Raw genomic sequence first — 14,442 nt, forward strand, 5'->3', positions numbered from 1 at the left:
CATTAAACGGTAGCTCCCTTTTCCACAGGTGGATAATCGGAGTACATTAGGGGTGCGCAGGTCACCCAAGTGGTGTCCAATTGAAAGGCTTGCACTCGGCCACTGAGCCGCACGCAGTATATCAATATTATTATTCTGAAGGGACAGTCACTTCAGCTGAAGATCGCCTACCTACCTGCACACTTCGAGATTTCTCGCTGCTCTCTCTTTGCTCTACTATATCACACCACAGTCATCACGCATCGGGAGGTAATATTGTCAGATTGGTTGTATATGTTCTGTATTTTGCATTGTCAGTATCGTACCAACAATGCCCACTACGCTAGATTCCTTACCGCTTTTTGTTTTATGAGATTCCTTTCTAGCAGTGCGTGGTAGATGTTGTTTCCGTGTGATGAATACTTTATTTACGCGATAATTTCTTTTCCGGTATTGCATTAAGGAATTGTTGACTTTGAACATATATATTTGTCAAATTATTGGTTGTTCTACCATACCTTTTATTCCTATTGTTTGCAGACGAGTTAAGCGAAATAACTGAGTTGAGGTAACAAGTCATGGAATGTTATGTTACACAGATTGACGTAGTATAGCGTACACAAGGTATAAAAGAGCAGAATAGTGCAGCGGCGGAGTTGTCATTTGTGAACCATGAGAAAAGTTTTCTGAGGTGTTTATGGCCGCCCGACGGGAATTAAGTCTTTCAATGCGAAATGGTTGTTGGAGGTAGACACATGGGACAACCGATTTCGGAAAACGTTATGGATTTCAATATTCCACGATACACCGTGTCAAGAGTGTGCCGAAAAGATACCAGCTTTCAGGCATTAATTCTCGCCACGGATAATTCCGTGGCCGACGGCCTTCACCTAACGACCGAGTGCAGCGGCGTTTGCAGAGAGTTGTCAGTGCTAACAGACACGCAACGCTGTGTGAAATAACCTCAGAAATCAATGCGGGACATACTATGAACGTACCGTGTGGTCAGTGCGGCGAAATCTGGCGTTAATGGGCTATGGGAGCAGACTATCGACGCGAGTGCCTTTCCTGACAGCGGGACATCGCCGTGTGCGTTCGTGACCGTATCGGTTGGACCCTAGACGACTGGAAAACGGTGGCCTGGTCAGACGAGTTCCGATTTGAGTTGGTAAGAGCTGATGGTAGGGTTAGAGGGTGGCACAAACCTCACAAAGCCATGGACCCAAGTTGTCAACAAGGCACTGTGCAAGATGGTAGTGGCTCCATAATGGTATGGGATGTATTTATGTGGAATGGACTGGGTCCTCTGGTCCAACTGAACCGATAATTGACTGGAAATTATTATGTTCGGCTATTTGGAGACAATTTGCAGCCATTCATGGACTTCAAGTTTCCAAACAGTGATCGAATAAATTCTTACTGCGTCATAAGTGTTCACGATTGGTTTGAAGAATATCCTGGACAGTTCGAGCCGATGATTTGACCACCCAGATTTCTCGACATGAATCCCATCGAATATATATGGGATATAAACTAAAGGTCAGTTAGTGCACAAAAACCTGCACCGGCAACACTTTCACTATTATTGAGAGCTATAGAGGCTGCATGGCTCAACAGTCTATAGGGGACTTCCAATGACTTGTTGAGTCCATGCCACGTCCAGTTGGTGCACTATGTCGGGCGAAAGGAGGAGCGACACGAAATTAGGAGGCATCCCATAACTTTTTGCCACCTCAGTGTATACGTTAATGCATGAGTTTCAGTTGTCGAACTGTATCTCTACTACCGCACGATTGTCGTTCGCAGTGGAGCCCTCACCGCTGCAGTTTACCCCTCCCCATACAGGCCATCTGCACAAGTACGGGCCAAGTCATTTTGTGCGCTCTGTACAACCGACTTCGCAACAGTTAACAGTCCCTGGATGATAGCCCAAGGAACTGACACCCTTTCACTACCAACACGGGGGCAACGCACTGTGTGTCTAATGATTGCAGATTTTTTCACAACGTCTTGGGGAAGAATATGCGAAACTTGTGTCGCTTTTGCTCACTCACAAGCAAAGTTTTACGAATGAAAGTGTCAGCAAATTTAATTGATTTTATGACTCCCATCATCGTCGGTGACGGAACGTAGTGCTTCGAATAAGATCAATTCCCGACGCCGAATCGGTGAATCAGCTAATGCGAAGAAACCAAATGCAAGGTGAGAGCCGTGAAATTGAACATTAAAAAAGGTCATTATGTTCTTCGACTGCATTATACATGCTGAAGAACTGATTGTGCAAAGAACTGATTGATTCAACCAATATTTATAAAGACAAACGTTTGGCTTCATCGAAATTCAGATAGCAGCAACTCTGTGTTCACAAAAGCGAATGATCTTTGCTATTTGATTATGCTCCGGGACATCTCTCCACGCCAAGGATCAGTTCCTAGCCAAAAAGTCGAGCGATAAACATCAAACTCATACACCGCATTGCCTTATTTATCATTGCGGCATTTTTCTGCGTGCACAGCAAACTGAGGAATTCTCTGACGTTCAACCCTGTAAGTGCACTTGTTGACATTCAAAAGCCTCTCAACAACCAACCGATAGGTATCCCAAAACAACTAGAACGCACGTAGGCTGTCCTGCTTGAGGTGCTGTGAAAACAAGTGCAAATGTGTGTGAATTCCTAAGGGACCAAACTGCTGAGGTAGTCGGTCCCTAGACTTACACACTACTTAAATTAACTTATGCTAAGAACAACACACACCCACCCACGTCCGAAGGAGGAGTCTTAACTTCCGCCGGGAGCAGCCGCGCAATCCGTGACTCCGCGCCGCTTACTGCAGTGTATTTTTGGCCGTTTTTGTTCATTATTACTTATAATAAGACAGGAACAACAAATTACTGTAGTATGCGTGACGTAAATTTTAGTAATTCGATTCTTTGCCGTAGAAATTAGCTGTTTACTCTTTGAAACGGAGTAACTGTGATTATTATATAATATTATCCCTGTCATGGTTTTATTCATTATCGTTTTTTATCTTACTTTCTTAAATTACCACCGCTAATAGCAAAACACTGAAATCTATTTACGTTCATTTTATCAGGAGTGATAGTATTACCAAGAAATTGAGATAATAAAGATTCTCTGAAAGCCATCTAGATTACTTTTAATAGTGTGTTACCCATGGAATCTCAATTCGTTGTCGCATCTAGAGACACTTTTCCTATTAGTATAACTGAAGAATTGTCTATAGGTGAGCGTACCACCAACTGACAGCAGCTGACGACGTTTGCGGTAAGAATTATTTCATTTCTCTTTTATGCCCCTGTGGCAATGAAAAAACAGTTGTAGAAGCATTGATGAACAGTTAAAAAAAGCCGCAATATCGCAGAGCGCTTCTCAAATACGATGGCGCAGTGGTGAGCACACTGGACTCACATTCGGGAGGACGACGGTTCAAACCAGCGGCCGACCATCCCGATTTCGGTTTTCCGTGATTTCTCTAGATCGCTTCAGGCAAATGCTGACATGGTTCCTTTGAAAAGGCACGGCCGATTTCCTACCCCATCTTGCCCTAATCTGCATTTTCGACTGGACGTTAAACACTAACCTTCGCCTTCTCCTGAAACACGTATTGACAGAGGGTGTTAGAGGCTATGTAGAAAGTTGAATGAAAGGAAGCTTTTGGGACATCCTCGCGTGCGTTTTACTAGGTTGTTCTGGGAATCTTGCAACAATGTGTCAGTCGCGAAGCACGTAATTTAACACGAAAACAGCTGTTACATAAAAAAGTGAAATGGACGTGGGAATAAACGCGCGCTCGCGCGCGGGCCCACACACACACACACACACACACACACACACACACACACACGGAGTCTACTAGGTGACATGACATTGTGTGTGTGTGTGTGTGTGTGTGTGTGTGTGTGTGTGTGCGAGAGAGAGAGAGAGAGAGAGAGAGAGAGAGAGAGAGAGAGAGAGAGAGAGAGCTTGTGTTTCGTCATATGAAGGGGCAAAATTTCCATGTACTGGTATTTTAATAATTATTTTGAATTGTGGAATTATTTTAGTAATAGCCAGAAAAATTCGGTGTTTTCTTTCCAGATAAATAATTGTTAATAGGAAACAGTATTCAGAGTAATGTGTGTTTCATGCCACGTGCCTACATTTCATTTATGCGTCGTGCTTTTGTGACCTGTATCCCCTTGTATGAATCGTGAATTAGATCTTTATTAGTTCCCTTAAATACTTCTGGTAAACCTCGCATAGTTCTCTGAAACAGTGACGACTGATACTACCCAGCCAGCACGACGTCTGTGAGACAAACTGTAAACCTCGTTCTTTATTATCTGTCACCTCCAGTAACACTCCTGCTTGTCTCTGTTTGACATTGCTGCCCTGTTTGACATTGCTGCTTCGAATGTTCGCTGTATCTTATCAAGTCTTTTTCTGTAGGTGATCTACTTAGATTCAGTGTCTTTTCTTTCTCTTTCTCCCTTTTGACACTTTACTGTGCCAGACTGAACTTTTCACCTTGAAAAGCGGTACCTCACATGTCTGCGTTCGTGCGTCGTCATTCGCTTCGCCTATCAGCCAGCTTATGTTCAGCTCTTCATTACTCTCGCCATCTTTGTGCGATATCATAAAATATATCTTTAGTATCTTTAATCTGTCTTCTTCCCGCCACTTCGAGAACTCTCTCATTTTCTATCTTGATCAGTCTTATACTCAGGCGTTGCCTATTTTAATCACAACAAAGAATTCTAGAGCTAATTGTGTTGTGTATTGTCTAGAGCATATTAGTCCCTATTCTTCAGTATCGCACGCATTTCCAGAGAGGTCAGCAACATTGATTGTGAGACGTTATATCTAGCAATCTTTTTTCATGTACACTAAGCTTGCTAACAGCTTCATCTGTTTAGTTCAAGCGCATCATAGTTTCGTTTGGTGAATTACGCCCAATTGGTTGGATCAGTCACAGGACAAAAAAATGGCTCTGAGCACTATGGGACTTAACATCGGATGTCATCAGTCCCCTAGAAATTAGAACTGCTTAAACCTAACTAACCTAAGGACATCACACACGTCCATGCCCGAGGCAGGATTCGAACCTGCGAGCGTAGCGGTCGTGCGGTTCCAGACTGAAGCGCCTAGAACCGCTCGGCCACTCCGGCCGGCTATCACAGGACAGAGGAAGATACGATCGTCTCCTGTCCCTTAGGATCAGGCCCTGTAAACACCATGGTCTTCAAACCAACCTACGAATCGGTGGTCGCTTCACATTTCTTTAACCCCCTATCTTTACCCGACCTCTGAACTGGATCTGTCAGTTATCCGATCAGCAAAGTGTCATGTGGAAAAGGATGCAACATTGCACTTTTCATATACTCAAAGTTTTCAGAGTTACATTTTTAATTTTAGAATGATTTTATCAGGACGACAATTATGGAAAAAAGTACAAAAATCAGTACCAAAATACATTTATTCTCCTGACGTAGATGTTTTCATTATAACAGTTGAAGATGGCTTTGTCATAGCACACACCATTGTTTCCTACATTCTATGAAATTTTCCGGGGGATATATGTCCCACGACATACAAACCAGCAAAATTACTGAGGCGTGTAGTAACATTTCAAAGCAATGTCCGTAATGTGTAAGAAATCACAATTAGTTACTTGAGGCATTCATAAAGTTCAGAAGATGGTGATTCGATATGATTTTCGTGAAACAAATGCTTTTTGCCACCTATAAACACACGCCGCGTGATTTGATCGTTCACAACCTTCTATACATCCACCCCATGGTCCGCAGTGTTTTTCTCCAAGTTCCGAATGCATCTCGCTCCATTTTAGCACTAGACAGATACGAGATACAAACGTCTCAACGCTCAAAACTGCATATTACTTTAATGGGACATATGTATCCCATCAACTACGAAAGGGCTAAAAAATTCTCCAAGCATACATATTTAATGTTATGTGTATAGTTTCAATTATTTTGTGTTTCATAAAAATGAATAGAACATACATCAACAATGTTTAGCTTACAAAGGATATTGTATACTATTTATTTAAGCTTCGTTTCCATTAAAGTAACCTCATCAAGTTTTTTCCACAGTATGAAACCCTTTCATAGTATGAAACTCGAGTGGTTTGCTAATATTTATTGTTATAATAGGCCTACTGCACAGTTCCATTATGCATGATGAGACCAAAGAACTTTCAAGTCTCTTAGGCCATTGATACAAAACAAATGCTCATAAGCGGCACATAAGTGTAACTTATTTTTTCGTGTTGGTTAGATTGTAATTACGTTGAGGTTCCACTAAGTTAAACAGTAATAACACTTCTTCTGTACAAAAAATTGGGAAAATTCAACAAGTATCTCACTCGTGACATTTTGGCGGTTGGTCTAGTGATGCATAATACTATCCATCTTTACGGTGTGCAACGTTTAACTATCTATCTTCTTTCCGCGGTTGATAACCCACGTTCCTGTAATTTTCATTGGTAGGTGGTAGAAAATATCACATTTGAGAATGAGCATAATAATACACACAGGTTGTTTTTAATGTCGCCATAATTGTCATGGTTTCCCGAGTTCACGCGCATTGGCAACTTCTCTGCGAGTGATATGTTACTGTGCATTTTAGGTGATTCCGAACGGCGTGAGTAGACTGTACCAGTTTCAATGTTTTTGGCAGAGGCGGGAGGAGACAAAGTGACTCTAGATGCTGTCTTCGTAAAGCATCACGACGGTGTCGAGCGGAACGGACGATGAAGCAATCTCTTAAGCCGTCACATAGTACGACATTTAAGAGCAATTAAGAGATCAAATAAGGACAATACTCACATTCTAATGATATGACGAGCACTTTGACACCTTTTCTCCTACGCTGGTCAAATTCTGGAGGTAGAATTGTTTCAGCTATTTCTCAATAATACAAAACGTGCTGCTGCTCTTTGGACTTTCTCTATGTACTCCGTTAATCCTATCCGATAAGGATCCCACATCGCGCAGCAGTATTCGAAAAGAGGACGGACCCGCATAGTGTAGGCAGTCTCTTTAGTAGATCTTCTACGTCTTCCGCCAGTGACACCCAGTCTTTGATTCTCCCTCCCCAGAGCATTTTCTGTATGTTCTTTCCAGTTTAATTTGTTCGTAATTGTCATTCCTAGTTGAATTTATGGCCTTTAGATTTGACTGATTTATCGTGTAACCGAAGTTTAATGAATTCCTTTTGTATTCATATGGATGATCTCTCCTCTTCAATTTTCGCACCATACGCCTTTTCGAAATCGTTTTGCAATTTGTTTTGACATTACTAGACGATAAACGACAACATGATCTACAAGCAACCAAGACGGCTGATCAGATTGCCTCCTAAATCGTTTCTGTAGATAAGTAACAGCAGAGGGCCTATAACACTACCTTGGAGAACGCCAGAAATCGGAATCACTTTGTAACTATGCACGTAACCCAACAGTTCCTGAATAATAAGCGAACATTATAGTCAATTGAACATAGTACCAAAGACAGTGAACTGTAAACGAACAGCCTTCATGATCGTTGGTAACATTATTTCAGTATTGCGGTTGACTTCGCGAGATACGAGAGATAACGTTCGTGAGTCATCTTCAGTGGCACATGGCAAGGGTGCTCTCGTTATGTCTCACCAATTGTACATAACATTTTCATTACCTGTTGAAAGTGGCAAAATAATATTAACTCAGTTTCTTTCCCCTGGTGAAAAGGAAAGTGTTCCGCTAACACAGATGCTAGCGAACCATCTCCCTGCGAGAGACCCAGGCTGCTTCGTGACTCACAGACCAGCACGAGAGGCACTGGAATGTGTTTGCTGACTGTGAACGGAAGCATGCATCAAATAACACTTTCACAGCCGGCTCAGTGGTCTAGGGGTATGATTCCTGCTTTGGGTGCAGGAGGTCCCGGGTTCAAATCCCGGCTGAGCCCTTACTTTTTCCTTTGTCACATTATAATAACAAACTCTGCAGTCCACCTGAGAGTTTTGTAGCGTGTAGTTAGTAACAGAATGAAATAAATGGATATATCTCACAAATCCTTGGTCGTTACTCTCGCTTAGTGTATGTAGCGTTCATTAATCATCATATAGGCTGGTATACTTTTATATTTGACCTATGCCGGTGTGCTAATCATTAAGATGTACGTCCGCTATGAATCCTAGACCCTATTCTAATAAAATAAGACAATAAACAACAGTCTATCCAGATCCTGAGCTAGTTGGTGGGCCGTCTATTAGTTACTTGGTGAATGGGGAAATAGTTTTGAGATTTCACTACAGTTGGTCCTGAGAACACATGCTAGTAATCATTGTCCATTACATGTTCCGACTTTCTTCAGGCTGCCACAAAATTGATATCTCTCTCTCTCTCTCTCTCTCTCTCTCTCTCTCTCTCTCTCTCTCTGTGTGTGTGTGTGTGTGTGTGTGTGTGTGTGTGTGTAATCTCATGGGACTTAACTGCTAAGGCCATCAGTCCCTAAGCTTACACACTACTTAACCTAAATTAACCTAAGGACAAACACACACACACACACACACACACACACACACACACACACACACACACATGCTAGAGGGAGGACTCGAACCTCCTCCGGGACCAGCGGCACAGTCCATGACTGCAGCGCCAGACCGCTCGGCTAATCCCGCGTAGCTGATATGTCTGTGGCTAACACGGTGCTGAATGCGATTTCTGTGTGTGAAGATTGTGGTGGCCAGGCACAACATAGAAAAGACAGCATCGGCCTTTCTTAAGCAAACAATTTTCCTTGATCTTAAAACTTACTTTTAAGAAGTGCTGCACCTATGGTATTCTACTATGTGGAGTTATTTATACTTTCATTAAACATAGCTCCTCTTGTCTGTGTTAACTAAAGCTTCCTATAGTTGGAATACAGTAACTGGTGCAATTAACTAAAAACATCTAGTGGATGCAGCCATGTGGCACAACGTGACTTTTAATGATGTGAAATTAGGAGTGTGCTGCAGTTTGTATCACCAGTGCCAGGAGTGGCCAAGAATTAGGCTATTGAGCCGTGCGCTGGCCTGAGTGATGTAGCGCTCAGCCTCGGTATGCGTTTCCCCCACCACCACGCCATTCTGTCTGAGTGTGAGGCGGGGCAAATTGCCATCTATCTCTAAAACAAAGATCATAAACAAAACAAATTTTCAGAATTATTTAATTGTTTTTGGCGCGCTGAAACATATAATTTTTGTCTGCTACAGACTGTCGGCATACAGGCAGACGCAGACAATTTCACAGATTTTCGCACTCAGATTGGCATGTAATCATGACTTATTTAGTTTGATAACTGAAAAAACGGCTTTCACATGCTTATGTTGAGCGAAATATTGAAGCAATTTTGCAACCTCTGGAGACGTGGAAACAACCTGAGGAAAGCTATGTAGACGTCCTGAACAGTTTTAACGAAAAAGGAATTACCTTGCAGGTCGATTAGCCATGTCTGCATATGCACGGGGGCGCTTTCAACTGAAATGGCACACAGTCTTTTAAACAGACACAAAACAGTAGTAACACTGGCAGTGTTCGTAAAACATTCAGAAAACTCTCCTTGTGATTCTTTAAATGCCACAATGAATTTTTCAAACCACAGTCTTTCTTTAATAACGTGAGTTAGCCTAGAGAACTGGATTGTGTTTATCAGAATGTGTACCTTCTACAATGCGATTTCCTTTTTACCAGCATGTCCATCAAACCAGAAAGAAGTTTTTTCTCATCCTGCAGTATCTTACTTTGAGTAGTGTGCATTCAAGTTAATTCAAAATGCAATCCATTCAGAATGTTCTAATTTCCGTGTCTGCACTCCCTTTACCTTCATAAGTTCAATACGCTTGAAATCTAAAATTAATGGGAATCGCTAGGAGGAAGAAACCGTTCTTTTCGCGAAACACTGTTGAGGAAGTTTAGAGAACCAGCATTCGCGCGGATAAACTGCAGAATGAGCCTATTGCCCCCAACATGTCTCCCGTAGGACCGCTGAAACAAGGAATGAGAAATCAGGGCTCTTACGGAAACATAAAACAGTCATTTTTTTTCGTCGCCCCATTTTCGATTGGAAATGTAGTGGCTTAAGCAGTATGTATGAAGGCGTGAAGATGTAGAAAAAAGTATCAGTTGTTCAGTATTTAAAGCCATTGACGGTAGCTTTTATCGATACAGTGTTGTTAACTGCCTATATAGCACACCATCTGTTCACCCAAGTTCATACTGGACATACACTGGAAATAGCAGCACTCTGCAAGATTTTTATATTTCAGTGAACATGACCGTTACTTTCCAACAGGTTCAAGTACCGAATACCAATGTTCTTATCCCTGTGGGGACAGCTTTTATTTAATGCTAGAAACTGAGCACTTACAACACTACGTAGAACCTGTTAGCGTCTTTATTACTTACCTCTCGAGGGAATTTAAAAGAATGAACAATGAACAAAGGCGTTATGGGGTACAGCACCTCTTGTAGTACCAAAATTCACCGCTGTACTTCCATGCATACCCTTCGCTTTGCTCCTCAAATTTGTATGTAAACAGAAAATGATTCTACGGCGTGAGTGCTTGTCCGACGTTAGTGTAGCATGCAGGCACGACTACGCTACAAGTTTCTGCTTACACGCTCTATAGTTGCAGGTATCCAATAACTTTATTATTCTATACAACGTAACAGTATTATTGTGATTACTTTTTGTGGTTTACAGTAGATGCAAACATGTTAGAGTTAACCATGGTCGTTGTTGTGGAATTTTCTCTTTCAGCATCAGATGGATTTACCTAAATTAAAAAGACCGAATATTTGTAAAACAATGTTTCTGGGCAGCGTAGGTTGTTAATTTAAATAAGTTCTCCTCATGATGGAGGTATAGTCTCCCGAAAACACGTAGCGGATACTTGTAGGTATTTATATGCTTCACTTCATTTCTATGACTTAATCTGTCACAGCAATATGACACTCCGGGCCGTTGCTGCCTGTTTCAAATGGCTTAAAATAGAAAGGAATACACATAAGCAAGAGAAGATGAGCGCCACGCTTTAAAGCCGGTGGGAGAACTAATTAACGACGTGAATGGTTGCTGTTAATACTGCATTACGACTCGACTTCACTTCCCTATGTCAGTAGGCACGTTAGTGAGAGGTTCAACCGCACTCAGAAGCTGTACATCCCAGACATTTAAGTAAAGACGTTAAGCCCGTAGAATTCGTTGAGTAAAAAGCGTCGGTAAGAGCACTTTAACAGATTTCGCTAGCTGCTTCGTATTTTAGCTAACCAGGATATACAGGACGACGTGGCGTTGATTTAGCAAAATAACTTTAACTTTGCTTCTTTAGTCCGTTGAAAAAGGAGTGTTCTCCAAAAGCGTATTCTAAGGTGGCACCAGCTGTCTGCGGGAGACGCCACACAGCTTCGTGACTCACAGATCAGCACGCGAGACGCTGGAATGTGTTTGTCGACTGTGAAGACAGAAACATCTTTCGTAACTGGCTCAGTGGTCTAGGGGTATGATTCCTGCTTTGGGTGCAGGAGGTCCCGGGTTCAAATCCCGGCTGAGCCCTTCCATTTTATCCCCAGAAGGTGAAAATACGAATACACTTCGAAATCCCTAAGCATTCTCACGTAAGAGTCAATTATTGAAAGCAAACTCATAATCTCGCGAAAAAATACTAGTAGAAATCCCTTGCAGTAATATTACTGGACGGATTTCTTTATTCATGCAGGCTGTGCTTTAGACTTGACACTTTCAACAAAAATCTTGTTACTGAGGAACTCGTATTTTTTCCCAAAGTAGATAACTATCAGGCAATGAGGGCACATCAGTCTCCAAATACAGTGCTTCCGATGACCTTTCATGGACTGCAGTAACAATCAAGAATCCACCTATTTGAACATCACAATCAAGAAGCTACCCATTCTCATACGAAGGCAGAGTGACAGCCAAATCGATAGTGAAAATTCCACCAAGAATTGGAAGAAAGAAAGGAGAAGTGTGCGCGATCCACTGATCTATACATATCCGTACAGGGTGATCCATTGATCGTGACCAGGCCAAATATCTCATGAAATAAGCGTCAAACGAAAAAACTACAAAAAACGAAACTTGTCTAGCTTCAAGAGGGAAACCAGGTGGGACTATGGTTGACCTATGGCAGCGCCATCTAGCGGGCTAAACATAGAGCCATCTGGTTTCCCCCTTCAAGCTAGACTCGTGGTCGTGCGGTAGCGTTCTCGCTTCCCACGCCCGGAAGGAGCGAAGTCACAAGGTTCTTGCGGAAGATGACAAGTCTGAGGCACAAACTGCTCGAATAGAAAACTAATTCAATATATTACTGTAGCAGATTTCTACCAGTACCTTTACACAAGATTCCGTGGTTGCTTTCAGTACTGGCCTATTGTGTGAGAATGCTTAGAGACTTTGGAATGTGTTCGTATTCTCACCTCTTGGGAATAAAAAAAATTGAAGGGCTCAGCCGGGATTTGAACCCGGGACCTCCTGCACCCAAAGCAGGAATCATACCCCTAGACCACTGAGCCTGTTATGAAGGGCAGTAAAGCAAGCCTTCAGACTGGACAAACACATTCCAGCGACTCGCGTGCTGGTACGTGGGCCACGAAGAAGTGTGGCGTCTGTCGCAGGAAACTAGGTTACTAGCATAAGCCTTTTGAGAACACTTCCCTTTTCGACAGAGGAAAGAAACTGTTTTGCTAAATCCTCACAAGGACGTCCTGTAACTCGTTGGTTGCTAAAACCTGAAGCTGTTAGTGCAGTTGGTTGAAGAGCACTTACCGATGCTTTGTGAGAGCCCTTTTCCCCTAATAACGAAACAACGTATATCGGCAGTATTTAAATCATTTTATTTAATGATGTACTACGTCATTATTGTTGTCTTTTTTATCTTGTCGACAGAGAAACAGAGCCAGAATGGTACATAATTTGGGTGTTTGAGTTGTGGAATGAAATAGTATGACAGGCGATTAGTGTCCAAGACCACATGTTAATTAATGTTGGAACTATCAAGTTTTAACGATCTGATAACAAAAGATGTGTCGCGGTTGGAGGCTACCCAGTTCTTAATTTAGAAAAGCGGATTGGTGCCATCAGCTGTACAGTTTTGTGTGTTTCTCTACCGGTTTCGATTGTTACAGTCACCTCTAAGGAGACAAATTCATCAGGAGAAACTTAATTGCGCTAAGACACAGCATGTTTATATGGACTGTGTTTATATAATTACGACAATTATATAAGTTATACATTTGTATGTCTCGTATATGACGGAATCGTATTATTGAACCATTGACGTACGAAGTTTTTCTCCTTGAAGATGATGGTAACAGTCGAAACCGGTAGAGAATAAACATTAAATTTTACAGCTGGTGACACTAATGTTCCTCATCTTCCTTAGGATCGCGCCCTGTAAAACACCGTGGTGTTCAAACCAACCTACGAATCGATGGTCGCTTTACTTTTCTGTAATCCGCAGTCTTCATTTCGACTCCTGAAGTGGACCTGTCAGTTATCCGATCTTCAAATTCTCATCTGGAAAATGGTGCAACAGGCATCTTTCATATCCGCAAGTGATTCTCGGGGATGAAAGTCACTTTTAAGTGCCTCAAGAATCCAGGTCTGTTACTAGTCCATCTAAGTGTTCCTCAAACTGTTGTTATATATTTTCACTCTCTATTTTAAGATTCACAGACGGTAGAGCCATTTTTTACTGTTCTCCACTTCTTTCCCCATATTTCAGTTTCAGATTTTCAGTGCCTTTGGTCTGTTTGAACTTACTTGTATGCTTCCCAATACGGATTTTAACGTTAACAGCCAGGTAGACTACATTAGATACTTGACATTCGAAACAGTACTGCTCGTGTCCATTTATTGATAAATTATTATTTTGTGGTCCATTGCGGTTTTTCGTTTAACGTCACTTTACAGTGATCTCCAGCGGTAATCTTATTTTTGTGTGAAAGCCTTCAGTTTTCAGCTGTCACACTCTTTCTTTTGAAGAGGTGTTGCCTCACTGAACTCTCAGGAAGCTGTTAGTCTTCGCCCATCCATGTTTCCAAGTGCATATGTTCCCCCCCCCCCCCCCCCCCTTGAACCATGGACCTTGCCGTTAGTGGGGAGGCTTGCGTGCCTCAGCGATACAGATAGCCGTACCGTAAGTGCAACCACAACGGAGGGGTATCTGTTGAGAGGCCAGACAAACGTGTGGTTCCTGAAGAGGGGCAGCAGCCTTTTCAGTAGTTGCAGGGGCAACAGTCTGGATGATGGACTGATCTGGCCTTGTAACATTAACCAAAATGGCCTTGCTGTCCTGGTACTGCGAACGGCTGAAAGCAAGGGGAAACTACAGCCGTAATTTTTCCCGAGGGCATGCAGTTTTACTGTATGATTAAATGATGATGGCGTCTC

At 42.3% G+C, this 14,442-nt stretch overlaps 1 protein-coding gene and 3 non-coding genes across 4 annotated transcripts in view; 2 read left to right on the forward strand and 2 right to left on the reverse strand.

Annotated features, from left to right (window-relative positions):
- Nucleotides 1–14,442, reverse strand: part of LOC126279034 (uncharacterized) — a 587,657-nt gene that overhangs the window by 232,775 nt on the left and 340,440 nt on the right. The gene's annotated exons all lie outside the window — the stretch shown is intronic.
- Trnap-ugg (transfer RNA proline (anticodon UGG)) lies at nt 7,879–7,950 on the forward strand. The gene has a single exon. It is a non-coding gene; the product is annotated as a tRNA-Pro (tRNA).
- On the forward strand, nt 11,515–11,586 carry Trnap-ugg (transfer RNA proline (anticodon UGG)). Its single transcript has one exon. It is a non-coding gene; the product is annotated as a tRNA-Pro (tRNA).
- Nucleotides 12,492–12,563, reverse strand: Trnap-ugg (transfer RNA proline (anticodon UGG)). Its single transcript has one exon. It is a non-coding gene; the product is annotated as a tRNA-Pro (tRNA).

This window comes from Schistocerca gregaria, chromosome 1, assembly GCF_023897955.1.
Source record: "Schistocerca gregaria isolate iqSchGreg1 chromosome 1, iqSchGreg1.2, whole genome shotgun sequence".
Classification (NCBI taxonomy): domain Eukaryota; kingdom Metazoa; phylum Arthropoda; class Insecta; order Orthoptera; family Acrididae; genus Schistocerca; species Schistocerca gregaria.